General features: G+C 48.6%; 1 protein-coding gene across 1 annotated transcript in view; it reads left to right on the top strand.

The window, feature by feature from the left end:
- Window positions 1-26,641, top strand: part of LOC137416929 (uncharacterized) — a 146,376-nt gene that overhangs the window by 17,723 nt on the left and 102,012 nt on the right. The window contains exon 2 of the mRNA XM_078780664.1: window positions 24,893-25,035. The gene's annotated coding sequence lies outside the window, so the exon portion shown is untranslated. The remainder of the gene's footprint in view (window positions 1-24,892; window positions 25,036-26,641) is intronic.

The following is a 26,641-nucleotide window of genomic DNA, read 5'->3' as shown; positions in this document are numbered from 1 at the left end:
TGATATCCGAAGCAATGATGGATTCCATGACATTGCTGATAATTGGAAGCAGGCTGATTGGTCTGTAGTTGCAAGGATCTGTTTTTGCACCTTTTTGTGTGAAGCGGTAATGTTTGCTGATTTCCAAGATGCTGGCAGATGACATTGAGCAAAAGAGAGGGTGAAAAGAACAGAGAGAGGGTGGGATAGAGCGGCAGAGCAGGATTTTAGGACCCGTGGGCTGATGCCGTCTAGTCCAGTTGCAGAATCAGAGTCGAGGTTTGATAACAACTTCTCCACCTTGTCAGGAGAGAAGGACACAGAGTCCAGGAACATTTGGGTTCGCCTGGGAAAGGTGGGAACAGAGAGAGATGGGTTTGGGACACAAGATTTTGAGGCAAACACAGAGTTGAGGCATTCGGCTTTGTCACGTGCGGTGTCAACTGTGTAGCCATTTGAGGTAAGTGGGGGGGGATGGGGGGGGGAACAAACACCAGAAACGGATTTGACCAGACGCCACCAGGATTTGGAGGAAGGAGACAGGTTTGAGAGTTCAATCTTAAGTGTGGAGAGATAGTGCTTCCTGGCACTCCTGAGGGTAGACACACACTTGTTTTGAGCTTGGTGGAAGGAACTGAGATTGCCTTCAGTTGGATTTGCCTTCCAAGAGGCAAAGGCAAGTTGTTTCAGGGCAACTGCCTCACCACAAGATTCAGTGTACCATGGATGGGAGGAAGGGTAAGACAACTGAAGACGAGATGGAATAAATCTGTGCATGAGAGAGAGAGAGAGCAGATTGCTTTGGAAGAATTCCCAGGAAGAATTGATGCCAGAGGCAGTAGAGATGGGAGACCAGTCCAGATGATTGATGGCTGCTTGCAGACCATGCCAGTCGGCCTGAGTGAAATGCCAGACTCGTCGGCGCTGAGGAGGCTCTCTGAGAATGGCCAGAGAGATGTCCACTTTAACAAGCACATGATCAGAAGAACCGATTGGAGCAGAAGAAGAGCAGCAGATATTAGCAGGGAAGTTAGTCATAACCAAGTCCAGAAGAGAAGATACTCCATTGACTGAGATCCGGGTCGGGAAATTGACAGATTGTGTCAGTCCCAATGAGTCGCAGAAGTCCTTTGCTGAGGTGCCATGGCTGGTGAGAGATGAACCCACACCCAGCCAGCTGGCATGATGACAGTTGAAGTCACCACATATGAGGAAGAGAGAGTTTGGATGAGTTGATAGAAGTTGGTCCATGTTGTCCGACAGTGAAATGTAAATGGAGTCATCACTGTTTGGAGGATGGTACAGAACACATGTGAACAAAATGTGGGAGCGGAGAGGAAGCCGTAGCCAGAGGTACTCCTGGGGGTGGGGTGGAGAGAGGGTAGTGCAGGGAGAGTGAGGAAGAGAGTTTTTGATAAAGATAGCCACCCCACCACCAGGACAAGGCTCAGGTCTATCATACCAGAGGAGGGAGTAACCAGGAAGAGATATTAAGGAATCAGAGATATCTTGAAGGAGGAAAGTTTCTGTTAAGCAGATCAAGTCTGGATTGTCAGAAGCAACCTGAATGGAGAGATCAATCAGGTTTGAGCGAAGGCCCCGGATGTTTGAGGTCCATCCCGTTAATGAGGAGAGAGGGGGAGCATCGGGTGCAGGACAGGGGAGGGGAGGGGTAGGGTCAGAAGAAGGGTGAGAGTTGGAGGTAGGAAGAGCATTTGATAGTGTGTCAGAGATTACAGAAGAGTTACAAGAAAGGGAAGGATGAGGAGGACGAAAGGTTTGATGGTGATGGGATGAGGCACAGTGAGGGGTTGTTTGAGGGGGGCAGAGGAAAGTCGAAGGTTGGGGGAGGTGGAGGTATGAGATAGAAGGGAGATTAAGTGGGGAGGAGGCAGCTTTGAGAAGGAGGTGGGAGGAGGGAGAATTTGGGAGGGATGGTTGGGGGGGAGATTTGAATGGGAGGGGTTGGGGGAGAGAGTTGAATGGGAGGGGCAAGGGAGGAGTTTAGGAGGGGAGGGGAAAGGGGGGAGTTTAGGAGGGGAGGGGCAAGGGGGGAGATTTGGAGGGGAGGGGCAAGGGGGGAGTTTAGGAGGGGAGGGGCAAGTGGGGAGTTTAGAAAGTGGATGATTAATGAAAGATGAACAATTATAACAAATTGGGTTTGTTGTGATTTTCAAGTTAGCGATCCATTTAAGAACGATGGAGGAGGGGTGGAATGAATGAGAATTTAGAACATGGAGTGATTTGGAGTCATAAGAGATTGAATATTTTTTTGAAATGGAATGAGTTGAAGAGGAAATTGAAAGGAGCCTTTCAAATAGGAAGAAAAACAGCGTGTTGTAATAAACCACTGAATAAAACACTGAAGGGGAAAGTTTAAACATATTGTTGCGGACGCGGTTAAGATGTTATTTTGACCGAGCGGTGGTGTATTACCACGACCGAACAGTTATTCCCCGACTCTAACACCCGATTTACCCCAAACTTTGGCTGGATCGCGCCACCGCTATTCAATCGGGAAAACTCTAAAGCGACCGAATACAAAGAGGAAAAAGGAATAAGACGAGAAGACGTACAGAAGAGTAATTGGATTTATTATTTACACATATAATCAAGAAGAAAGCAGTCACGTTTATTTACAGACGAGATTAGATACACAGTGCAACGCTAGCTTACCTACAGTCTTAATTAACCCAGGGACAGAACAAACAAAAGACAGACTCACGCGGGGAATGCTGACAGGAATCGCAGGAGGTGGATCGCTGGAGGTGAACGCTTGGTGGAGCCAACGCGGAGCTTGGTGGAGCTTTGGTGGAGCTGAACGCTTGGTGGAGCCAACGCGGAGCTTGGTGGAGGTGAACGCTTGGTGGAGCCAACGCGGAGCTTGGTGGAGGTGAACGCTTGGTGGAGCCAACGCGGAGCTTGGTGGAGGTGAACGCTTGGTGGAGCCAACGCGGCTGGTGGGGGGTTGGTGTGACGGGTTCTCTCTCCTTCCCTCACAAGCTTCAGGACTCTTTCTCTCTCTTTCTTAGTCCCACCCAGTCCAACAACTTCCTCTCTTGCTTAGTCCAACTCAAGGCCTTCCTGTCTTCTGATCTCCTCCCTCCTCGACTCTGTAAAAGCTCATCTCCCCGGGAAACGCCCTGCCGTGGGTTATATAGGCCCCGCCCCTCAACCTTTGTGAACCTCCCCGATCGCTCTTCCTCCGCCCTCTCTAGCCAAACCCCTGGCTCATGGTTGGTCGAGTGGGGCTGACTCACTCCTCCTCTCTATGACGAGGTGGAGACACGCCTTTCTTCTCCGACCCTGCCTCGTGGTCAATGGCGGTAATTGGAGCGGAGGTAGTTTCTAATCGACGAAAAGGGGGAATGGAGGTTTTGGGAATGGGAATGAAAGTATTGGGAGTGGGAATGAAGGGAATCTATCTCTTTCACTGGTGCAATGGAGTATTTCAATTAATGGGAGACACAGCCTTACCCTAAAACACAGAATAAGATATAACTATTGAACAGGGGTATTCTATGATTGGCTGTGGTGTGGATGCTTTATGGACTAATTATGGGATGCCCTTTGACCTTTACACAGCTCCGGAGGCAGGAGGCGCAGAATAAACAATAATAATAATTCACACAATCAAAAAAATATACAGTCCTCATATCCGCAACAATATTTAAACAGAAGTGTGAAGAACAATCTTATATTCACAAAAATACCAATGGGGAGATTACATCCCCCCAGGTCGCCTGGAGGGACGACCACGAGTCACTTGAACAGGGCAAAAGATGGAAGGCAAGGGGAAAATGGGGGCGGAGCGAGACAGCCCACGTGGGCAGAGGCAAAAGCACACGATGGGACAAAAGCACACGGGGAGAAAGGGAAATAAAAGGTTTTTTTTGTTTGTTTTTCGTTTTGGGGGGCAGGGGGGGAGGTTGCAACGTTAGACAATTAGTAGATGTTCAGTGGAGTTTGGGGGAGAAGGGAAAATTAAAAAACCTAGCAAAACCAGCGAAGGAAGAAACAAACTTCGACGGGAAGAAACAAACTTCGACGGGAAGAAACACGGGTAACGGGAAGAAACAAACTTCGACGGGGGAAGCCTGAGGCTGCAAGGCCTCACACGCCGCGCGGCAAACAAATGATTAATTTTTGATAAACACCGAGAAAAACACCAATAAACATCCAAGGGACACACTATAAGTTCACACACCGAAAGATAAAATACAGTTACGACAAAATACAATTGTGAACAGACTTAACTTTGAAAATGTGGAGACCGTGTGGAGCTTCGAAAATTCGTCCATCAACTTCAACATCCTACCGTCTATCAACGTCCTATCAACTTCATCAAATTTTAAAACATGTGTTGTCTTTCTCAATGACATGTGCATACCTCTGCTCCTGGACACTGGTGCCAAGGTGTCTCTCCTGAATTTTGAAACGTGCAGACAATATTTTTCCGACATGACTGCAACGGTCCTCCACTACCCTCACTGGTTACGGACATGCCAAAATTGACGTAATGGGCACTGTTGTGGAATAAAATATTCATATCAACAATTGACCATATTGTTAAAACTACAGAATGTGATCTGGTGTAAATATGCTCTATGGTGCAGTTTGGTAAAACTCTGAATCCTCTTGAACTATTTAGCCTCTGTTAAAGAGCTAACAGGTGGTCAAGAGAGAGTTCATTTAAGGGACAGAATGTGTAACGCTCTTGGACTGCCATCTGTGTCTATCAAAATAGCCTATGTTCTATCCACTGAACACAGGCTAGAAGATGCATCTGTCACCTCTCTGACAGTTTCAACCATGGGCAAAATTCCCCCTCAGACAGGTCATACGAAAGTGACCTCTCAAAGGGGTATGAAGTACTTTTAGCTTTCCATCCCAAACTATGGCTAAATAAGGCTTTTTGGATAAAGGAACCAGAGACGCTTGCAGGCTCTCATGTCCCAGGGGTATTAACCCCCGGGGTTGACCCGGCATGCTGGTAACATCAAAGGATTTGTTCCTATATAACCAAGAGAAGTGTGCAACTGAAAAAGAGAGTGAAACTGGGAGACCGACTGTGAAGTTCTGAAGACCTACAGAACGAGCTTCAACAAAGACTGGAACAAAGACTCATTAAAGATATCGGTTTAGTATACAACAAATTCTCTAAAGTGAATAAAACATTGATTTTGCTAAAACGAGTTTCTTGAAGTTTTCGGAGTAGAACAAAGAAATTCTACTTCTACAGCACATTACAGCTGTCGGTACATTATTGTGCCCAGTCTCTTTCTAAGTTTACATTCTACATTACAAAAAATGGTGCTAATTGAATGGGCCTCGTGCTGTTTGCTTCTCTTGGGTTTTTCCTTGACGGATTGTAGTGGCCCGGCCATATTGCAAGTGTCCTCCTCCTCCTGGCAGCAACGATGGCCTGCACGCTTTGATGGTTTGGGCACCCTCTCTGCATTTGTTCACCAACCCAAAGTAAATCCTGCTGTGGCTCCGGTCATTCAACATTCCCCTTGCCTTGTGGGAAATGTAGCAAATGAACTGAATGTCCTCTTGGAGACTGGCATAATAGAGCGTATCAATGCATCCCCCTGGATTTCCAACCTTGTAATAGCAAAGAAAAAGTCCGGGGGACTTAGAGTTTGTGTCGACTTGAGTGCAGTGAACAAAGTAATTATTCCTGACAAATATCCACTTCCATCAGCTGAAGAGCTTACTACCTGCTTCTACGGCTATACGGTCTTTAGTTAGTTGGACTTACGCCAAGGTTATCTCCAAGTTCCCCTTGCTTCAGACAGCAGGGACCTGACGGCTTAGGTGACTCATCCCGGAGTTATTCCTTACACCGGATGCCATTTGGCTTATTCTCCACACCCAGCTGTTTTCAAAATATTATGTTATCCATCTTCGCCGGCATCCCGGGCGTGTCCTTGTACTTAATGACATAGTAGTACATGGTCCTAACACCTCAGTACATGATGAATGCTTGGTCCAAGTGCTCCAGAAACTTGCTCAGCACAACTTAACACTGAATGGCTCCAAATGTGTTTTAGTGGTACCCGAAATAGAGTTTTTGGGATTTAGGCTGTCATCTCACGGAATTTCCCCTCTCCAGTCCAATGTGGAAGCGATTCACCGCATACCTGAGCCTCAGTCTGCTTCTCAGCTGGGCTCCTTCCACGGCATGGCAGCCTACTACATCCGGTTCTTGCCACAGTACTCAGTCATCACTGCACCATTACATTAGGGCAGGCCATACTTTTTTTTTTTGTAAATCAATCGAGAGGGGTGTTCATATTACGTATTTTGGTGTGTAGAACACAAATCTGAGGTTTTTAAAAATTCTGATAACCCTAACCTACATCAATTTGCAGTTGATTATTATTAAAATTTTGATTATTTTGCTATTCTTCTGGAAAAAAGAGACGTTTTTTATTTTGAAGTTAGGGCTTTTATTTTGGTAACTTCCTGTTGGGACAGCAGTTGTAGCCATCTTGTTGCTGAAAGCTCGATGTTGAGGAGGTTGGCAATCCTTATCCATCCGTCTTCTCTTCTCTTCTTATGGCATTGCCAGTAAGTACGTTTTTGATTAGGAACCTGAGGAACAAATAGATAATAATTTTAGATGTAAATTACCTTGTTTTATATTATATTTGTTAATTGATTTGTGTACTTACCTATTGCTAGCCTGAGTTACATGTGAAGGAAAATAGTGACCTGTGAAGTGAATATTTTGACGGTTTTCTGTAATACCTGTGTAATACCTTAATATCTGTCTGTAGTGGATACTTACCTGTGTATTATTGTTTTTATTTCAGTGTGAACTACTAAAAATGGCTCAAGTAAGAACAAGGATGAAATCAAGTTCTCATTTAAGTAATCTTGTTGGCACTGGGCAGGAGCTGTTGGTGTCTGAACTGCCAACTGTGAGGGATATCCTGAGGTATGGCATCTACTTGAGGAAGCAAAGTGAAGATGCCAGGAGGAACTACCCAGTGGACCAGCTCGTGTCTGACATCGACCCTGGTCTGATTTGTCAGTGGAGCAAAGCTAATGCTCTTTTCAAGCCTCCTGTTATCAATGAAAAGGTGACCATCATGTCCAAGCTCAAGGAGGTCTGGAATCAGGCAGTGAAGTTTTCTCTTGGGAAGGGCAAACTTGATGCCAAAGAGAGGTTCATTGTCAAGTTAGACAAGTTATTTGATATTTTGACTTGCACGTGTCAGATTACCAGTTGTGAGGGGGGAGGCTATTAGGGCTGTGTGATCCAAGCACACATTAACTGTTCCTGCAGCAGAGAGAAAATGATTCCTGTGAAAGATCTTGCCTACATCAAGGGACAGAAAGAGAAGGTTGGAAGTAAAGGACCCCACCAAATGGGGAGCCCTGATCTGCCAGAGCACAAGAGACAGGTGAGGACATTGGAAAGGCAGGAAAAGAAAAAGAATGCAGAGAAAAGGAGAAGGAGTAAGGAGGCAAATGCTGCAGCAGCAGAGAAGGCAGCCAGGAAGGATGTTGAGAGATTTTTGTCAGATGGTGATGAGGATCTGGAATTGGAGAGAAGTGGTGCTGAAGATGAGTTTGTCACTGAAGTTGAGCTCTTCCCTGAAACTGACACTGAGCCTGCAGCTTCAGCAAAGGTCCAGAAAAACTATGATGAGATTCCAAACATTGCCCTTGCTAGTGTAAGGTATGGCATAGGGCTGAGGCCAACTGCAGCGATAGCAACTGCAGCTCTGATTGATGCAGGAATTATCACAGAAGACAATACAAGTAAAGGGATTGATAAGAACAAGGTCAATAGAGCACAGGAGAAGTTGATGACAGAGCTGGGGGAAGAGTTTGATGAGAAGTGCAGGGAGGAGGGGGGGATCTCCTGCATCCTCAGTGATGGGTGGATTGACCTGACCAATGTGATGATGGAAGCTGAGGGCAGTGACCAATCTTTTCCTGCAAAGATCAAGGAAGAACACTATAGTGTTGTTAGTGAGCCTGGTAGCTACTATCTGTTCCACTTTACCCCAGAGAAAGCAACTAAAGAGGAGTCACATGTGGAGCAGATTGCTAAGGTCCTGTTTGCCTGGCTGAAAGAAAGGGGTTTTGATAAGACCTTGTGGGCCATTGGAGGAGACTCAACAAATGTCAACACTGGTGTGAAAGCAGCTGGACTGCCTCAAGTCCCAGAGGAAGGAGGTGCTGGACCTTGTGATGCTGACTGTGAGAAGATCTGCTTGGTATGCCCACAGTGAAGCCATCCTCCAAACACTGCTGTGCTCTGAGGATCAGAAGGAGAGGACTGAGGGAGTGGAGAGAATCCTGGCCATCAGGGGAGAGGGGGACCCAGACATTCAGCTGGGGGACTCCTCTGTCAGGACCAGAAAGACACCTGACATCAACTGTGATGCTTCCAGCATTGGTAACTTGATCAGCTGGTCAGAAGGTGTGTCAGAGCCACCTCTCACCTGCTCCCTAAGCACCTCGGAGGTGAAGAACTTCATCAACACCCCCATGGAGGTGCTCAATTGGCCTTGCCACACACAAAGCATTGAGAGGGTTGTTGAAATGGTGACTGAGGCTTCTGCTAAGTACTTCTCACAGGAAAAGAGGGATGGAGGCATCAGGGCTCAGGAGGCCAGCAGGAGGCTGATGTCCAAGAATGAGTCAAAGCAGGGCTTGTGCAACCTGGTAAAGTTCAAGAAGTAAAGAGATTTATCTTTGTAATTGTAACCAGTGATATACATGCAGTTCACCTGTTAATAAATATGTACATTTGATTTGGCTGTGTCAATATGAATGATTTCCCTTATGTCTTTTAATCTCTATATATAAAGGAGGAGTGTCTGTGTGTGTGTGTGTGTGTGTGTGTATATGTGTGTCTGTCTGGATGTCCGCTTATAACTCAAGAACTACACATCGGAGAAAAGTTTTAGACACAGATTCGGAATCAGCATAAAATCCTGGTGGTTATAGGCTACGTTTTATTTTAATATCAACGGTTTAAAAAAACCGCGCCACCTGCAATTTCATGGTGGTTTGTGGCGGCGCTAGACGTTCGGGGTGTATTGCAATGGTTTGTCGGGTTTGGCTGTGGGTTCAGAATAGCTCCCATTTCCTCATGATCTTCCACTTTTATTTTGATTCTTCTGTTACAACGCCTTCCTTATGTACCTTATATCCCCCCGACGAGGCCTCTACATAATTTCATGCGGCAGAATTTCGTACATTTTGAGTGAAAGAAGTGAGACGAAATTGTAGGAGGAAGAAGAGGCGCGGCCACTGTGGAGGGCCTCGATCGTGAGTGGAAATGGCGGGAATTGCGTTTGTATCGCAAAGTAAAGGATCTGCATTCATTTCTGAACTTGCATTGGTGGATTGTTATACATCTGCATTATTTTTCATAAAAAAACTTTATATTGAACTTGAAGGCTCCAAGCACGGCCCATATATATAGCCCTCATTGAGGTAAAAATAAAAGTAAAAATCCTGCTATCGCTTGCCAAGCTAGCCGTTCCCCCCCTCCCCCCTCCCCTCCCCCCTCCCTTCTCCTCCTCCCCCTCCCTCCTCCCCCTCCCTCCTCTTCTCCCCTCTCCTCCTCCCCTCCCTCCTCTTCTCCCCTCCCCCCCTCTTCTCCCCTCCCCACCCTCTCCTCCCCTCCCCACCCTCTGCTCCCCTCCCCACCCTCTCCTCCCCTCCCCCTCCCCACCCTCTCCTCCCCTCCCCACCCTCTCCTCCCCTCCCCCCCCCGTTCCCCTCCCCTCCCCCCCCCATTCCCCCCCCCGTTCCCCTCCCCTCCCCCCGTTCCCCTCCCCTCCCCCCCATTCCCCTCCCCTCCCCCCCGTTCCCCTCCCCTCCCCCCCCCCATTCCCCTCCCCTCCCCCCCGTTATTTCCCCTCCCCCCCATTCCCCTCCCCTCCCCCCCCCCATTCCCCTCCCCCCCCCCGTTCCCCTCCCCTCCCCCCCCCCCGTTCCCCTCCCCTCCCCCCCCCCCGTTCCCCTCCCCTCCCCTCCCCCCCCCCGTTCCCCTCCCCTCCCCCCCGTTCCCCTCCCCTTCCTCCTCCCTCCCTTCCCCCGCCCGGCAATGCCGGGTACTTCCCATGGCCAGCTGTACGTGGGCTGCTCGAGGCTTGGAAAACCAAGCAATCTTTATGTCTTGGCATCAAGTAAGAAAACCAGAAATGTTGTACACCAAGAGGTTTTGAGAAATTGAAAATTGACAAAACGCCATGTAGGAAATGTACTGTGATATTGCTCTAAAATATACATGTTCTTTTCATCATATATTTGTATTATTCTTATTCAACCCGGGCGAAGCCCCCCCTCCCCCCTCCCCTCCCCCCTCTTCCTCTCCTCCCCCCCCGTTCCCCTCCCCTCCCCTTCCTCCTCCCCTCCCTTGCCCCGCCCGGCAATGCCGGGTACTTCCCATGGCCAGCTGTACGTGGGCTGCTCGAGGGTTGGAAAACCAAGCAATCTTTATGTCTTGGCACCAAGTAAGAAAACCAGAAATGTTGTACATCAAGAGGTTTTGAGAAATTGAAAATTGACAAAACGTCATGTAGGAAATGTACTGTGATATTGCTCTAAAATATACATGTTCTTTTCATCATATATTTGTATTATTCTTATTCAATCCGGGCGAAGCCGGGTACCTCAGCTAGTATCTTATAAAGGGTTTCGAAAGGGTAAAATTGGCAATTTAGAAATACAAATTGATGTAGGTTAGAGTTATCCTCTCCAAAAAATAAACTCATATTTGAATTCCCCATAAAAAAAAACACTTAATATAGACACCTCTCATGTTAGGATTTCCTTCAGATTCATTTTGGCACCTGAGTATGACCCGCCCTACCATTACATCAGCTTCTTAAGAAGGAAGCCTCCTGGAATTGGACCCCAGCCTGTCAAGCAGCCATACACAGGTTGAAAACATAGCTGACTACAGCCCATCTTCTCACTCATTTTGACATCAACAGTGCCACGTTGGTCACCTATGATGCTTCGGCCATGGCGTTGAGGGCTGTTTTGTCCTAGATGCAGGATGGTATGCAGAAACCCATAGATTTTGCGTACAGTGCATTGAGTCCCAAGGAGCAATAATATTCCGTGGGAGAGAGAGAGAGGAATTGGCCTGCGTATGGGCATGCGAATGTTGGCATCTGCACCTGTATGGCCGGCCATTTACTCTCAGAACAGATCACCAGGCACTCACGGCATTGATGTCCACGTCAGGCATGGGACACAAGCCACTTCGATTGTACAAGTGATCGGACCGACTCCAGCAGTACAATTTCCAGCTTCGGTTGACCCCTGGGCCTCACAATACTGTGGCGGACCACTTATCCAGATCAGTTATGGATGCTCACACCGGTTCTGAACCAGAAGACACAGAGCAGGATCTAATACAACTCTTGCATGGACCCCTACACGATGTGATGTCCCTTCTGGAGATCCAGCGGGTATCTAAGGAGGACTTTCTTCTCGGTACCCTGTGTTCGTACATTACAGGGGGATGGCCGGCCAGAGTAGCAGACAAACTGATACCGTTTTCCAGGGTGAAAGACAAGCTATCCTGTTGGAACGATTTTTGTGTGACACGAGGACACCACATGGTGGTGCCAAGCATGCTGCATGCACGGGTGTTGAGTGTGGCTCAGGAGGGTCACTTGGGCGTGGTCAAGTGTTACGGATTCATCACTTCCGTTGTTGTGGTTTTCATCCACTGGAAACATTTTTGATGCCATGTACTATTATTGTTGTCGTTTAAGGGAAATAGAGATTACTATTTTCAAAAGGTAAAAAAGTTAATGTTTTAAATGAAACCGGAACCTGACGACGACAAAGAGGAAGAGGGGGAAGAGAAGGCAGAGCGAGTGAGTCAGACAAGAAGTCGAGTTGCTTCAAGGTCTTGAGCGAACGTTGGCGAACGAGGGTCACGTGGGAACTTTGGGTTTCCTGGGAAAGGGATTCCTGCGACAGAGTTGCTATCGCTGTGACAGATAAACCTGCATGGCAGGTTTTGTGGTTGATTCCGGAGAGAATCATCGGAGTGCCGTTACGCCATGAGAACGGGCCGTCGGCCATTTTTTCCTCACGCAGGATTTGCGCTTTGCTTAAGGTTCTTCACCTCGCTTCAACCATTTTAACTGCATTCAGATGTTAATCTGGTGTGTGTGTGTAACGTGGCTTTTGAGTGGGAAATCTGCGGTTCGCCGAATGGGAGCTGTGGAATGTCCATACCCGAGGGTGTGATTTCCCAGTCGCCTTGAGGGCACCTTTGCGCAGCTTTGGCAGCGTGACTGTGACTGTCATCCGAACGGGATTCTGGTCTCGATTGGACATCGTTCTGACGATCACTGGAGCGGATCGACTTTGGCTTGATGCCGGAATAGAGACATTGGGAATGTTCTTCTTTTCGCTCACTTGGAGCACAGTGAGTTATATTGTATGAACCTGATGGTACAATCATAGGAAATATATTGTTGAGGTTTTGAAAATTTGTACATATGACATCATTAAAGGTTGAAGGTTTGCCACCCAGAGTTAGTCCACAAGCAACACGTAGGCCCATTAGAATTAGTTATGTCATTGTATGTGTAAGAGTAGGCCATTTCCCTCGTGACATCTGCGTTGTGTAAAGAAATAATAAGCTTAGGTCCTTTCATTTTGCAGCTGCTCTTCAATTCCTCCCAATGCTATCTTTGGGCAAACTCGATCCCGCGCCCCATTCGGCTAATCTGCCTCGTTTGTTACACTTTGGCCGCCAGCAGCGTTAGCTGCCTTTTGCTAGTCGGATGGCCGCGAGGTCGGCCTGAAAAGGGGGAGGAGCGCGAGGTCGGGGTGTGGCCGCGTCAAGCAGCACGTCAAAGGCGGTGACGGTTAGGGCACCAGCCAACCAGAGCTCGGTGGGCATGGCTTGAGAGGGCGTGGTAAGGGCGCATCTAGCAAGTGCTGCAAAGTTCGCTGAGCAAGGCTATATAAGCCAGCGCGTAAAGCCCTTGGACAGGACTTACGCAACAGCACTCGTATGAGAAGGACTTATGCGGGAGGACTGCAACGAATTGCGCGTTTTGAGAGGACCTGCCAGCAAAGGACCAGAAGAGAAAGGGATGCGCGCTGTTGAAGTTGGGTTATGAGGACTTGCCAGCAGGACTCGTGCAACAGGAGTGGCTGCAGTGGAGTTGAGAAGGGCGAAGCGCATTGGTCGCGCTAATTGAACGATTGCGAGCCATCCATTTATTATGAACGCGGCTGAGCCGCGAGTGTAACCGCAAAAGCCAGCCTGCCATTCACCCCGTGATAATCCCGTGCGCAAGACCGACACGTGGAGAGCTCCTGCCGTCTTTGTTCATCTCCTTCGCAGTGCGAGTTGGGGACCGGAGAACGAGTTGCCTGGACGCCATCCCTGGACCATCGACCTTTTCGTCTGCAACCCCGTCTGAGTGTGTCTGAGAGTGAACGGGCCCGTTTGTCCAGGGATAAGTTAAGACTGTATAAGGCTGCACTGTGTGTTCTCCTTCTTCTTCTTTGTTGTACAAAGTGTAAATAAATTGTGTTATTCCTTTTCTTCCAAATTCGACCGTTTCAGTCATTTCCTTCATTGGGTGAGCGTGGCACGATTACAAACCGCTTGGATCGGGTTTAGTCCTTGATAACGGCTCGGGTCACGGATCGCTACCGCTCGGCATTTTCACTAACACCCGTGATTCGGGCGGGGCTTATTTCCTAATTTCCGGTCAGCGTTAGTACTTAGGTAATAGCGAATTCATAATCCTAACACCCTATCTAACGCTGTCCGGGAAGGACATCACAGGTCCCGGGTCCCATCGGCTAGTCAAATACAAGGGGACTAATCCCCCCTTGGTAAGGGGAAAGGCCGACACTGAGATCCGCAACAATATATTGGTTGTACAATTGATTCCTGTTGTTGTTGTACTGTTATTCTTGTGTGATCTTAATACAATACTTGTTTGTTGGTAACAATTGGTGTGGTTTCACCATTGATCTTTGACATACAGAATAACACATCTTTCTGCCGTGACTCCTCTTGGGGCTCGGAGGTACACCGTGACCGGGGTTTGTGGAGGAGCACGTAACAGGAATTGGGGGCTCGTCTTTGCTGACAAAATTCCCAAATCTCGTTCGGGATAGAATGCCCTAACATCCTCGTCCGGGATTAAATTCTCTAACATCCTCGTCCGGGATAGAATTCCCTAACATTCCCAAAATTCCCAAATTTGGAATTTTTCTAACATTCCCAAATTTTTCAAAAAAAAATTGAAAATTTTTGTGTGAAGGTTAACAGGTGCTAACTAATAGTCACCATGGTGTTTGACGCAGAAAAGTTTGCGGCGTCCCCTAATGAGGCACAGTTACAAGCGTTAAAAAGATCGGAACTCTTGATATTGTCCAAATATTTTAACTTGGAGGTCCGAGTTAATATGAAGAAAGCAGAGATGCAGACATTGGTGGTAGAATATCTGGTGGGACAAGGAACATGGAAAGAGGTAGCCTTGTATTGGTTACCCGAGGAAAAAGAAAATGTGGAGCTCCGGAAAATGGAGATGCAACTGCAGAGCCAGGAAAGGTTAAAAGCAGAGGAAAGGAAAGCAGTAAAGCAAAGAGCAGAACAGGAACGAGAACTCAACGAAAAAAGAGCAGAGGAAAGGAGAGCTCAAAAGGAACTCGAGGAAAGAAGAGCAGAACAGGAACGAGAACTCGAGGAGAGAAGAGCAGAGGAAAGGAGAGCTGAAGAAGAAAGAAGAGCAGAGGAAAGGAGAGCCGAAAGGGAGTTAAAGGAACATGACATGGAGTATCAGAAGGAACTTAAACTCAAGGAGCTGGAATTACTGGGAGAACGGAGAGAAGTAGTATCCATGCCGGCTAGTTCGACAACGAGTCAGAACACTTGGGATGTCGGTAGGCATTTGAGGCTGGTTCCACCCTTCAATGAAAAGGAGGTAGCCAAGTTTTTTTTACACTTTGAGAAAGTGGCTCAAATGCTAAAATGGCCTGTGGGGTCCTGGACTATGTTAATGCAAAGTGTTCTGGTGGGTAAAGCTCAAGATATCTATTCGGCTTTACCGATTGACCAATGTGCAGATTATGAGAAAGTGAAGAAAGCCATTCTCAAAGCCTATGAATTGGTCCCTGAAGCTTACCGGCAAAAATTCCGGAATGCCAGGAAGAGGGAGAGTGAGACCCATGTGGAGTTTGCCAGAAGGAAGGAAACCATGTTTGATAGGTGGTGTGACTCGAATGAGATTGGGAAAGACTTCAACCTGTTGCGACAATTGATCTTGGTGGAGGAATTCAAACAGTGTGTCCACGCGGACATTAAAGTACATCTGGATGAAAAGAAAGTACCAGAGTTGTATGAGGCAGCAACCGAGACAGATGACTATGCCTTGGCACACAGGATGGGGTTCCACAAACCTAACTTCCCGCCTGGAGTTAGCCAGGGGAGTTATGGTAAATCAGGGGTGGAGAACAAATATTCACGGAGGCGGCCTCGAGATGACTATGGGGACAAATCTGATACCGTGAGTTTTAGGGATCAGAAGACTACAGTTCCAAGACAGTTTATCTTCCGGGGGGCCCGAAGCAGACCAGGAGTTTTTCCTCCTTGCGCTTGCGCTTTTTGCAGGAAACCTGGGCATTTGATGACCCAATGTTTTGCCCTGAAAAGGAAAAATCAGGAGCGGAGTCAGATTAGTACAACTCCGAATGCATTGGCCAATGCGAGAAATCGTCCTTGGAGGACAGTGCCTTGTGAAGGTTCCCATGCCAAAGTTACGGCATCACAGAACGACCTTGTTCAAGAGGGTTACAAACCTTTTATTTCAGAGGGGTTTGTGTCACTGGATGGAGACTTAACGAACCAGAGACCTGTTTGGGTATTGAGGGACAGGAGCACATCAATCTTTGATGCTTGAGGGCATTTTGCCATTATCAGCGAAGACGGCAACTGGTGTTCGTGTTCTTTTACAGGGGGTTGGTGGCTATGTTAAAGCTCATCTTCATGTCATCCATTTGAAGTTTGATTTGGTGTCAGGACCGGTCACCGTAGGTTTACAAGCCACTCTTCCTGTAGAGGGAATCTCTTTTGTTATCAGGAATGATTTGGCCGGTTGTCGAGTTTCTGGTAATCCGATGTTTGTTGAAAAGCCTAGTATGGAAAATAACACCGCACAGTTAGAGCAGGAGATTCCGGGTATCTTTCCATCCTGTGCCACGACTCGTGTTATGGGAAGGAAGTGCTCTGAAGAGAAGGAGAAGGTACTGACGTCATGCTTTGCACAGGCACTTCTTGTCGAGTACCCTGAAAGTAAGTGTCAGCACACACAAATCGTGGATGGAGGCAATGTTGGCAAGCTCTTTGTAGGTGGACTGAACTTTGACACAAGTGAAGATGTTCTGGACTCTATCTTTGGCAAATATGGACCACTCTTGGAAGTGCTGCTGATAAAAGACAGGGAGACGCAAAAGTCGAGAGGGTTTGGCTTTGTCACGTTTGAAAACGCAAAGGACGCCAAAGATGCAGAAAAGGATTTGGATGGTCGGACCATGACAGTAGAGAAGGCAGGCCATGGGCGTCGAGGGGGCTACAGAGGAGGAAAACGTGGAGGTAGTTCCATGGGTGGCTATGGCTCCCGGGGTGGGAGTAGTAGTTTTGCTGGTGGCCGCAGTCGTGATTACTACGGAGGCTCCCAGCAGCAGCAGCGCAGTTTTGGCAACTCTCGATGGGATGACTATTATGGTGGTAGCCGAGATGGGGACCGCCACTCACGTGACTACAGTACCCGACTCTACAACCGTGATTATGATTTTTATGATCAAGAGAAGAGTTGGAAGCACTGAGTGCTCAGGAGCAGCCGAGCCAAGATTCCTACACGGATTAACCCGTGAACTCCACGTTCCTAAATGCGTCCATGCAATGAATATTTCCAGGCCTCACCACCCAACCACCATGAAACCTGGCTCTCAGCTCGGCCTCCTTCAAAAAGTGCTATCGATTTGCTTTGCTGTGGATTTTTGATCACAACCCCTTAACCTTCATTCAAAAAATGAAAAATAAAACCCAAAGGTTAATGAGATGGAGTTTGGCTTTGCAGTTCAACTTGGAAATTGAGCAGGAAAAGGGCAGGGACAATGTCGTTGCTGATGCTTTCTCCAGAGTTAACTAACTTTCGAAATTCCTGTAGGTTGTTTGGAAGTTTTGTTGCTTTATTTTGGGGAATATTAATTATTGTGGCTCACGTGAATTGATCATTTTGGTGTGAGTTTTACTTTTGTTTGTTAAAAGAGTTTTTGCCTGCAAAGAAAGTTTTCACGATGTTCAAACTTTCTTTCTTGAGGGGGGGGGGGGGGGGGGGAAGTGTTACGGATTCGTCACTTCCGTTGTTGTGGTTTTCATCCACTGTAAACATTTTTGATTCCATGTACTATTATTGTTGTCGTTTAAGGGAAAGAGATTACTATTTTCAAAAGGTAAAAAAGTTAATGTTTTAAATGAAACCGGAACCGGACGACGACGAAGAGGGAAGAGGAGGAAGAGAAGGCGGCGCGAGTGAGTCGGACAAGAAGCCGAGTTGCTTCAAGGTCCTGGGCGAACGAGGGTCACGTGTGAATTTTGGGTTTCCTGGGAAAGGGATTCCTGCGACAGAGTTGTTATCGCTGTGACAGATATACCTGCATGACAGGTTTTGTGGTTGATTCCGGAGAGAATCATCGGAGTGCCATTACGCCACGAGAACTGGCCGTCGGCCATTTTTACCTCGCGCAGGATTTGCGCTTCGCTCAAGGTTCTTCACCTCGCTTCAACCATTTTCACCGCATTCAGACGTTAATCTGGTGTGTCTGTGTGTAAAGTGGCTTTTGAGTGGGAAATCTGCGGTTCGCCAAGTGGGAGCCGTGGAACGTCCATACCCGAGGGTGTGATTTCCCAGTTGCCTTGAGGGCACCTTTGCGCAGCTTTAGCAGCGTGACTGTGACTGTCATCCGAAGGGGATTCTGGTCTCGATTGGACATCGTTCTGACGATCACTGGAGCGGATCGACTTTGGCTTGATGCCAGAATAGAGACATTGGGAATGTTGTGGAAAACCATTCAGGTCCACACAACTTTAGTCCAACGGTTTGGTTTAATTGCATTTAGATCAACACATCATTCCTGTAGAAGTAGAAACACACAATAAGCATACGATGCGACATCTCATGAAGCCATTCATCATTCAATGCAAGCAAGCTAGATATTCTATAAAGGCGTACCATTAACGAGGCTACCGATGTAACATGTCACAAGGGAGAAGTCCCGGAGCACCGACACAGCAACAGGTCTTATAGTCACGCCCCTAGCGGTGAAAACGATGACAGCGAGCAGCGAGCATTCCCCCTCGGGTTCAGTACAGATACGATTTCACTACATTCTCCCCCCCGTCAGAATTATACGGCCGCGTGGCTAAAAGCAAGTGAGCGTCAGCATGAATAGGGTGCGGAGTATCAGTCGGCCCAACCGTATCGGGCCGGGCGGCGAATTTCTCTGCCAGCACGCGTTCGAAATTCCCCGGGTACGGCATCACGTAACCCTGTATCCCCGGAGTCAGAGGCGCCAACAGGGTCGGGTGATGAAGGGGTTAACGCCAAGTCGTCGGACCCGGACAGTCTCGACGAGGGGAGGGTCGGTGGACTGTCGGCGATGGGAGCGTCGGGAGAGGCCATAGTCTCATAGATGGGCTCGACCGGTTCGTCCGAATCCCTACTAAGGTCGTCGACCCCGCAAGGGGCAAGATGACGAACGGAGACAGTAGTCTCACGACCATCAGACGTCATCACACGAGCATGCTCAGGATTAGCCTGGAGAATCTGCACTTTGTCCACAAGGGGGTCGTACTTGCTCGCGCGAACCGCCCGTTTAAGGTAGGCCGGCCCGGGCCCAGCGAGCCAACTGGGCAAAGACCGTATACACCCCGAGCTCCTGGGGTGGTGGAAAAGACGCTCGTGGGGAGTTTGGTTGGTTGCCGTGCTCAGGAGAGCCCGGATTGAGTTCAACGCCGCAGGTAGCGACCAAGCCCATTTATCGAGGCCCCGGCCGAGGGTCCGGAGATGGAGCATGACGGCCCTCCAGATAATCCCGTTGAAGCGTTCGATCTGCCCATTAGCCTGGGGTCTGTACGGCGTGGTGTAACTAGACGCAATGTTGTTTTGGAGCAGATAGCTGCGCACCTCCTGAGACAAGAAGACCGCACCCCGGTCGGTATGGACATAGGCCGGGTAACCGAACATTGAGAACAAGTTCTGTAAGCAATGCATCACCGTGGCAGCAGTCATGTCCGCGCACGTATAAGCAAAGGGGAATCGTGAGTACTCATCAACGATAGTGAGCAGATAGCGAGAGCCGCTCGACACCGGCAAAGGGCCCTTGAAATCCATCGCCAAGCGTTCCCACGGGCGTGTAGCCTTCACCAGAGTCCCCATAGGAGGGTTATAGAAACGCGGTTTGATTTCCGCGCAGACAGCGCAGTCGCGACAGATACGGCGGATATCGTCAATCGAGTAAGGGAGATTCCCACTCCGCACGAAATGAGCGAAACGCGTTACGCCGGGATGGCCCGCAGTGGCATGCAGCACCCGTAGGCCCTCCAAAGAGGTGATACCAGCACATGTAGACGGGCGCGATAAGGCATCGGCGGCCTGGTTATCCTTCCCGGGGCGATATTTGATGGTGTAACAGAAGTCGGCGAGTTCGATACGCCAGCGAGTGATTTTCTCGTTCTTAACGCGCTGGGCGTGTAAGGTGTCGTACATGAACGCAACGCTTTGCTGGTCCGTGATGATTTGGAAGCTCCGCCCGAGTAGGTACGGGCGCCATCGCCGAATAGACTCGACGATCGCATACGCTTCCTTTTCAACGGACGAGTGCCTCCGCTCAGCGGAGGTAAGAGTCCGTGAAAAGAAAGCCACGGGACGTCCCCCTTGGGAGAGGGTCGCCGCGATGGCCTGATCCGAGGCGTCACTTTCGAGGACGAACGAGCCGTTCTCGTCGATGGTTGCTACGGCGGCTCAGGCGATGTCGGTCTTAAGACCTTCAAAGGCCGTCAATGCGGCTGAACTCAGGGGAAAGGTGTCGCAGGCCACAAGGGGGCGCAGTTTCGCGGAGAAATTTTGCACCCATTTGGAGTAATGGGCGAACAGCCCAAGGGCGCGTTTCAGGGACGCCCGATCACAGGGAGGGGCCATGTCGAGCAAAGGTCGCAGACGTTCCTTATCCGGAGAGACAGAGCCATGGGTCACGGTGTACCCCAGAAGATCTATGGTGCGTATGGAGTATCGGCACTTATCCTCGTTCATAGTTAAGTGATACCGTTGCGCGACCTCAAGGAAGCGCTTCAGATTAGCGTCATGGTGCCCTTGGTCATATCCACAAACCGTAAGGTTATCGAGGTAGACGAAAACATCGGTTAAGTGCTCCCGCGCAACGAGGTCATCCATGGCCCTCTGGAAACAAGCGACCCCGTTCGTCACCCCAAAAGGCAATCGTGTAAATTGGTACAACCGCTGCCCCGACTCGAAAGCGGTATAGATACGATCCGCCCTAGAGATAGGGATCTGGTGGTACGCACTACGGAGATCGAGAGTACTATAGACCGAATACTGGGATACCTGTTGCACTAGCGCGTCCATCCCCGGAAGGGGGTAGGCATCCAGCTGTGTAAAGCGGTTAATCGTTTGGGAATAGTCGATTACCATGCGTTTGCGATGGGCCTCGCTGCGCACCACTAAGACCTGAGCGCGCCACGGCGACCTGCTAGGTTCTATGACGCCGTCTTTCAAGAGCTGAGCCGTTTCGTCCGCAATGAATTGCATGTCCGCGCGAGAGTAGCGTCGCGATTTTACCGCGACGGGGGTACAGTCGGAGGTTAGATTGGGGAACAGCGAAAGCGGCCGGACGTCCATTTGCGCTAGGGCGCACACCGTTAGCGCGTCGTCCGCCCCCACAACAAGAGTGTCAGGCCCACCGAACTCCATTACCAGACGTCCATGCAGCTTAAGAAAATCGTGTCCTAGCAGAATATCAGCACATAATGCGGGTAAAACCATAAGGTGTACATCAGGGAAAACCCGTCCCTTTAGCACGAGTTTCAATCGGCATTCCCCTTTCGTGCTGAGCCGCAGTCCCTGGGAAGCCATGAAGATCCGTCTCGTAGACCGCCCGATCCGCCATCCATGCCTGAGCACAAGTCGTTGGTCGATAAAACTATCCGTAGATCCGGTATCCACCAAGGCCTGAACACAATGGCCCTCAACCATAAGGGGAATAAGGGCTTGAGCCAGGCCAGACGAGGCAGCTGGGAGCGGGACTGAGCCCCCCGAATGGGTCGGTCCAGCCTCGCGGGTGGATCCTACACCAGCAGCAGTTTTGCGAGCGTGGCCGGAGGCTGTGTTGGCCATGGGGATCCCATTATCGTCATCAGAGGGCTTTCCCCAGCATTCCAGTGTTTCGCGATTCAAAATCCGACGAGAAAAGGCCTCCGTAGTATTTGACATTGCCTTTTGACACTCCTGGCAGATAAAGGCTTCCGTAGTATCCGAAATCGCCTTTTTACATTTTTGGTCGCTTTGACAAGAGGCTTCCGTAGTATTCGAAATTGCCTTTTTACATTTTTGGTCGCTTTGACAAAAGGCTTCCGTAGTATTCGAAAGTTGCCTTAACTCTTTTGACGGGGCGGGGGCCGCCGTTAGCTCGTGGGCGACTCGAGGAGTACGAGGGGCTTGGTGAAGTGTGGCCCGTGGTTTGGCCAAGGACGCGGCCTTTGTCCCCGATGGAGAATGAGACGGTGGTGGCTGTCCGGTGGCGCCAATCAAGGTCGTCTGAGCGCCCAGCGGGCCGCAGAGAGCGGCCCTCCCCTTCGAAGTCGGGTAAGGCGCTGGGCTCGTGGGTTCTGCTACGAGCCCGTTCAAGGTTGCTGCGCCCGCGCGGCCGCGGCTGCGCGAGTCGAAGGGCCGCGAGCCACGTGCCGTTTTCTTGCACACTTTCGCGTAATGTCCCTTTAGCGAGCACAAATGGCAAATAGCGTCACGTGCCGGACACACGACTCGGGCATGACGAGGCCCTCCACAAAAAAAACATGCGGCCCCGCGCAAGGCCTTGGGTCTGCTGGTCGTAACGGCAGCTGTCAGGGTAGGGTCATCCTCCGGAGCATCCCGGAGTTCAGCAGGCGGATCCACGTCCTCGTCAGTGGCACTCTCCGGCCGGGCGTGTAGTGAGGTGCCCGCCAAAAGGCGCGTGCGATCATAGGCGTTCGATTGCATCCGCGCTTCGGTATACACCGTCGCATGCTCAACCGCCGTAGCGAAGGTCAGGTCGGTCTTCCCCAAGAGTTTGAGACGTAGTTCCTGGGAGGAGACCCCTGCTATGAAGGCATCTAAAAGTCGATCATCCTTAGCCTGCTCGGGAGTCCGTGGCTCCCTGACGCTGTCCAGCAAGAGCTGCCGGAGCTCCTGGGCGTAATGATCCATAGGCTCGTTGGGCTGCTGCCGTCGCGTTTGCAGCAAATAACGCGCGTACACAGGGCTTTTTGTTTTATGTAAAGCCGCTTGAGCTCCGCGATGGTAAGATCATACGTCGTGCATTGAGCGACCGCGTGGTAGACCCGGTAGTCGATTTTTGAGTGTAATATCGCCAGCTTCGCGGCAGGCGTCGGAGCGGTCTCAGGCTCATCAAAGAGATGCTCCAGTTGTCGGAGCCAGTGCTTGAGTTGCAAGCCTCCGTCCGTGGCTTGTGGGTCGGCGCTGAAAATGGACACCGTCAACGTCTAGTTGCCAGCCATGTCAGCAGATCTAAATGCAATTAAGTGTTGTGGAAAACCATTCAGGTCCACACAACTTTAGTCCAACGGTTTGGTTTAATTGCATTTAGATCAACACATCATTCCTGTAGAAGTAGAAACACACAATAAGCATACGATGCGACATCTCATGAAGCCATTCATCATTCAATGCAAGCAAGCTAGATATTCTATAAAGGCGTACCATTAACGAGGCTACCGATGTAACATGTCACAAGGGAGAAGTCCCGGAGCACCGACACAGCAAGTTGTGTGGACCTGAATGGTTTTCCACAACACTTAATTGCATTTAGATCAACACATCATTCCATTAACGAGGCTACCGATGTAACATGTCACAAGGGAGAAGTCCCGGAGCACCGACACAGCAACAGGTCTTATAGTCACGCCCCTAGCGGTGACAACGATGACAGCGAGCAGCGAGCATTCCCCCTCGGGTTCAGTACAGATACGATTTCACTACAGGGAATGTTCTTCTTTTCGCTCACTTTGAGCACAGTGAGTTATATTGTACGAACCTGATGGTACCATCATAGGAAATATATATTGGTTGTACAATATTGATTACTATTGTTGTTGTTCTGTTATTCTTGTGTGATCTTAATACAATACTTGTTTGTTGGTAACAATTGGTGTGGTTTCACCATTGATCGGTGACATACAGAATAACACATCTTTCTGCCGTGACTCCCCTCGGGGCTCGGAGGTACACCGTGACCAGGGTTTGGGGAGGAGCACGTAACACAAGGTCAAGCAACGTTGCCGTGACCTGGTGTGGTGGCCCGGCATTGACCATGTCATTGAGACTTTGGCAAAGGATTGTACGGCTTGTTTGATCAGTGGACGAGCTGGACAGCCCGTATCGCCTCCATTGCAGCCAGTTCCCTGGCCGTCTCCCCCCTGGGAACACCGACAACTAGACATTTGTGGAGAAATTTGGGTTGTCCCTCACCATCAACGCTATCTGGTGGTCGCATACCATTTACATTCGAAGTGGCTTGAGGTTGTTCCAGTGGGATCAGTTGCCTCCCAGAACATTATCCACATCCTGGACACACTGATAACTCATTGGGGGGTGCCACAGGTCATTACCACGGATAATGGCACACAGTTCATTACCTCCGCCACCAAAGGTGGATGGAGGTTATGTTTTCACCACTGTCTGTCTGTCTATTTGTCCGTTTGTTTGTGAACAAGATATATCTCAAAAGGTTGTCGACGGATTTGGACGAAATTTGGCAGAGATGTCGCGTATGTGACATGGACCAAATGATTAGATTTTGGTGAAGATCCGCATTCGGATCTGGCTACTAGAAATTTTAAGTGATTCCTCACCATTGGAAGATATAGGGCCAAAACGATACATGTCAGGTTATCTGAAAAAGTTGTGGACAGATTTGGTCGAAACTTGGTTGAGAGGTTGGGTGTGTGACAAGGAATAATTGATTCAATTTTGGTGAAGATCCGGCTCCGGATCAAGCTGGTAGAATTTTAAAAATGATTCTTCACCATTGGGAGATGGGGCCAAAACGATACAAAGTAGGACATCTCAAAGTTGTGGACGGATGATTTTAATTAAATATGATTCTGAACTGTATTGTGATTTGTCTGGTCGACTCGAGGATACAAAAGGTAAACTGTTCACCTGGCGGAGGTATGCTCGCCACTGAGTACTGTTCAAGTTTCAGCTGAGTTTACCACGTATCTTTGCGTCAATGGAATGAAACGTATCCGCAAAATTAAATTATCAAAATGAAATGAAAGATGGAAACACGCACACGGAAAGTGGCGGCCCCTGTGACCCAGCCTTTGATGACACCGAGCCAGCTGGGAGTTGGTACGTGCCCCACCAATACAGGTGATACGGCTGATATAGAAGGAGGGCTTGAACCTGTGGGGGCACTGCAGCGGCCTCAAAGAACCCCCCAGCACCCCAGCCGTTTTCAAGATTTTGTGACGTCATTCCACACCTGAACCTGGTGGGAGAGGGGAGAAAATGTTGTGTTCATTTTTCCGTGCTTGATAATTTCCGAGTTTGTGGTTGTTGTTGGTGATTTGCCGGATGTTTAGGGATTGCTGGGAAGGGATGATGATGGAGACGGAACTCACGGAAGGGGATTGTGGGAGAGATGAGAGGGACGCCATCTTGACGGTGTCGGAGATATGCTTATGGGTCCGTGAGTGCCTGGTGAGGTGAGTGCCCGATCATACAGGTACAGATGCCAACGTTCGCCCTCCCTCTCCCTGCTCAAGTTGAGCTATGTTTCGCTTTTCATCACCGACAGTTTGGTTGCATCATCATCCGCGGCGCAGAAGTTCTGATTTAAAAACCCGCATCGTCCGCCGAACTCACGAGTTATTTCATCAACTGATGAACTTTCTTTTGTCATTCATTGCACAATATATTAATTATCATGTGCATTTGCGAAACAATATCGATAAGTATGTATTAACATTCGCCATTGCACAATTTTAATGTGATTATTGTTGTATTTGTAAACATTATACATTCTACTAATATCAACTTCACGCCTTAATTTTACAAAAGTCCCGTGTCGTTAAATATCAGGAAAAACGTTTTTTTAAATTGAGTAATCACGTGACAATGCTTTCTCTCCTCGACATGGAGCATTGGAGCATTCTCTTTTCGCTGTGTCCATCACCACTCACAAGGTGATGTGTTTTGTCCGCAAAGTGAGACCCTCCCTCCGTCTCATCGAGAAACATGATGGACCATGATCGGTCTCGCGTTGTCTCTCATATCTCATGATCTCGGGTTGTGTTGATTGCATGACGTCATTGAATTTGGGGGCTTCCTGGGCACGTGTCCATGTGCACTTTCGTTAATCCACCATTGCAGACAAAGCAGCGCACGTGGTTTCACTCCTCACCCGGAAGCTGTCTGCTTCTTCTCCTTTATCGTCTCTTTTATTTTCAAACTGCAATGCGGCGACGGCACACAAATTGCTGATGTGAATAACAATCTTCCTACAAAGGGGAAAAAAAACTATGCACGGAAACAGGAAGTAATCAATAACGAAGAAGAACTTCTGGGTGGTCTTTGCAAACCTCGGACTGCAACTGGCGAAGGTTCATGTGAGTGGGGTCGGGTCTGAGGTGAGGAGGTTTGTGAGGAGATTCGCATTTTATTATAAAAACGAAGAAATATCTGTAAAACGTACATTTAAATATCATATAATTTGCATACATACATATACACACATACGTATATATATATATCTGTGCAGCGTCTGTCCTGTGTTGTGTTGTGTTGTCTTGTCACTGAACTACTTTCTCAAACTTTTGTGAAATCGTACCAAACTTCTGGTATGCACATATCTCTCCCGTCGGTATGTCCTAAGGGTATGTTTTTTGAAAAACGTCCATTTAAAAAAAAAAAATTTTGGAATTTTTTGGCAAAGATTTTTTTTTCAACTTCAATTGTTTGTAAAATGTGATATCACGTATATTACAAATGCATTTGTGCAAAATAATTGTTTGAATTATGATTGGTTTACACCATCACAAAACGGCAACTCGGGTACAGTCATTTATCCTGTATATATCTACACATCTGGGCAGTGTCTGTGTTGTCACTTAACGACTCCCTCAAACTTTTGTTTCCGTGGTTGTGAAGTGTTTTTAATAACGTGGTGGTGGTTTTGAATCATGTGGTGGTGAGGTATTTTGAATTATGTGGTGGTGAGGTGTTTTTAAATCACATGGTGGTGAGGTGTTTTTAAATCACATGGCGGTGAGGTGTTTTGAATTACGTGGTGGTGAGGTGTTTTGAATTAGTTGGTGATGAGGTGTTTTGAA

The sequence above is a fragment of the Myxine glutinosa genome, chromosome 6 (assembly GCF_964187855.1).
Source record: "Myxine glutinosa chromosome 6, kmMyxGlut1.1, whole genome shotgun sequence".
NCBI lineage: Eukaryota > Metazoa > Chordata > Myxini > Myxiniformes > Myxinidae > Myxine > Myxine glutinosa.
Note: the sequence above shows the minus strand (reverse complement) of the source record. Positions and strands in the feature narration are given on the sequence as shown.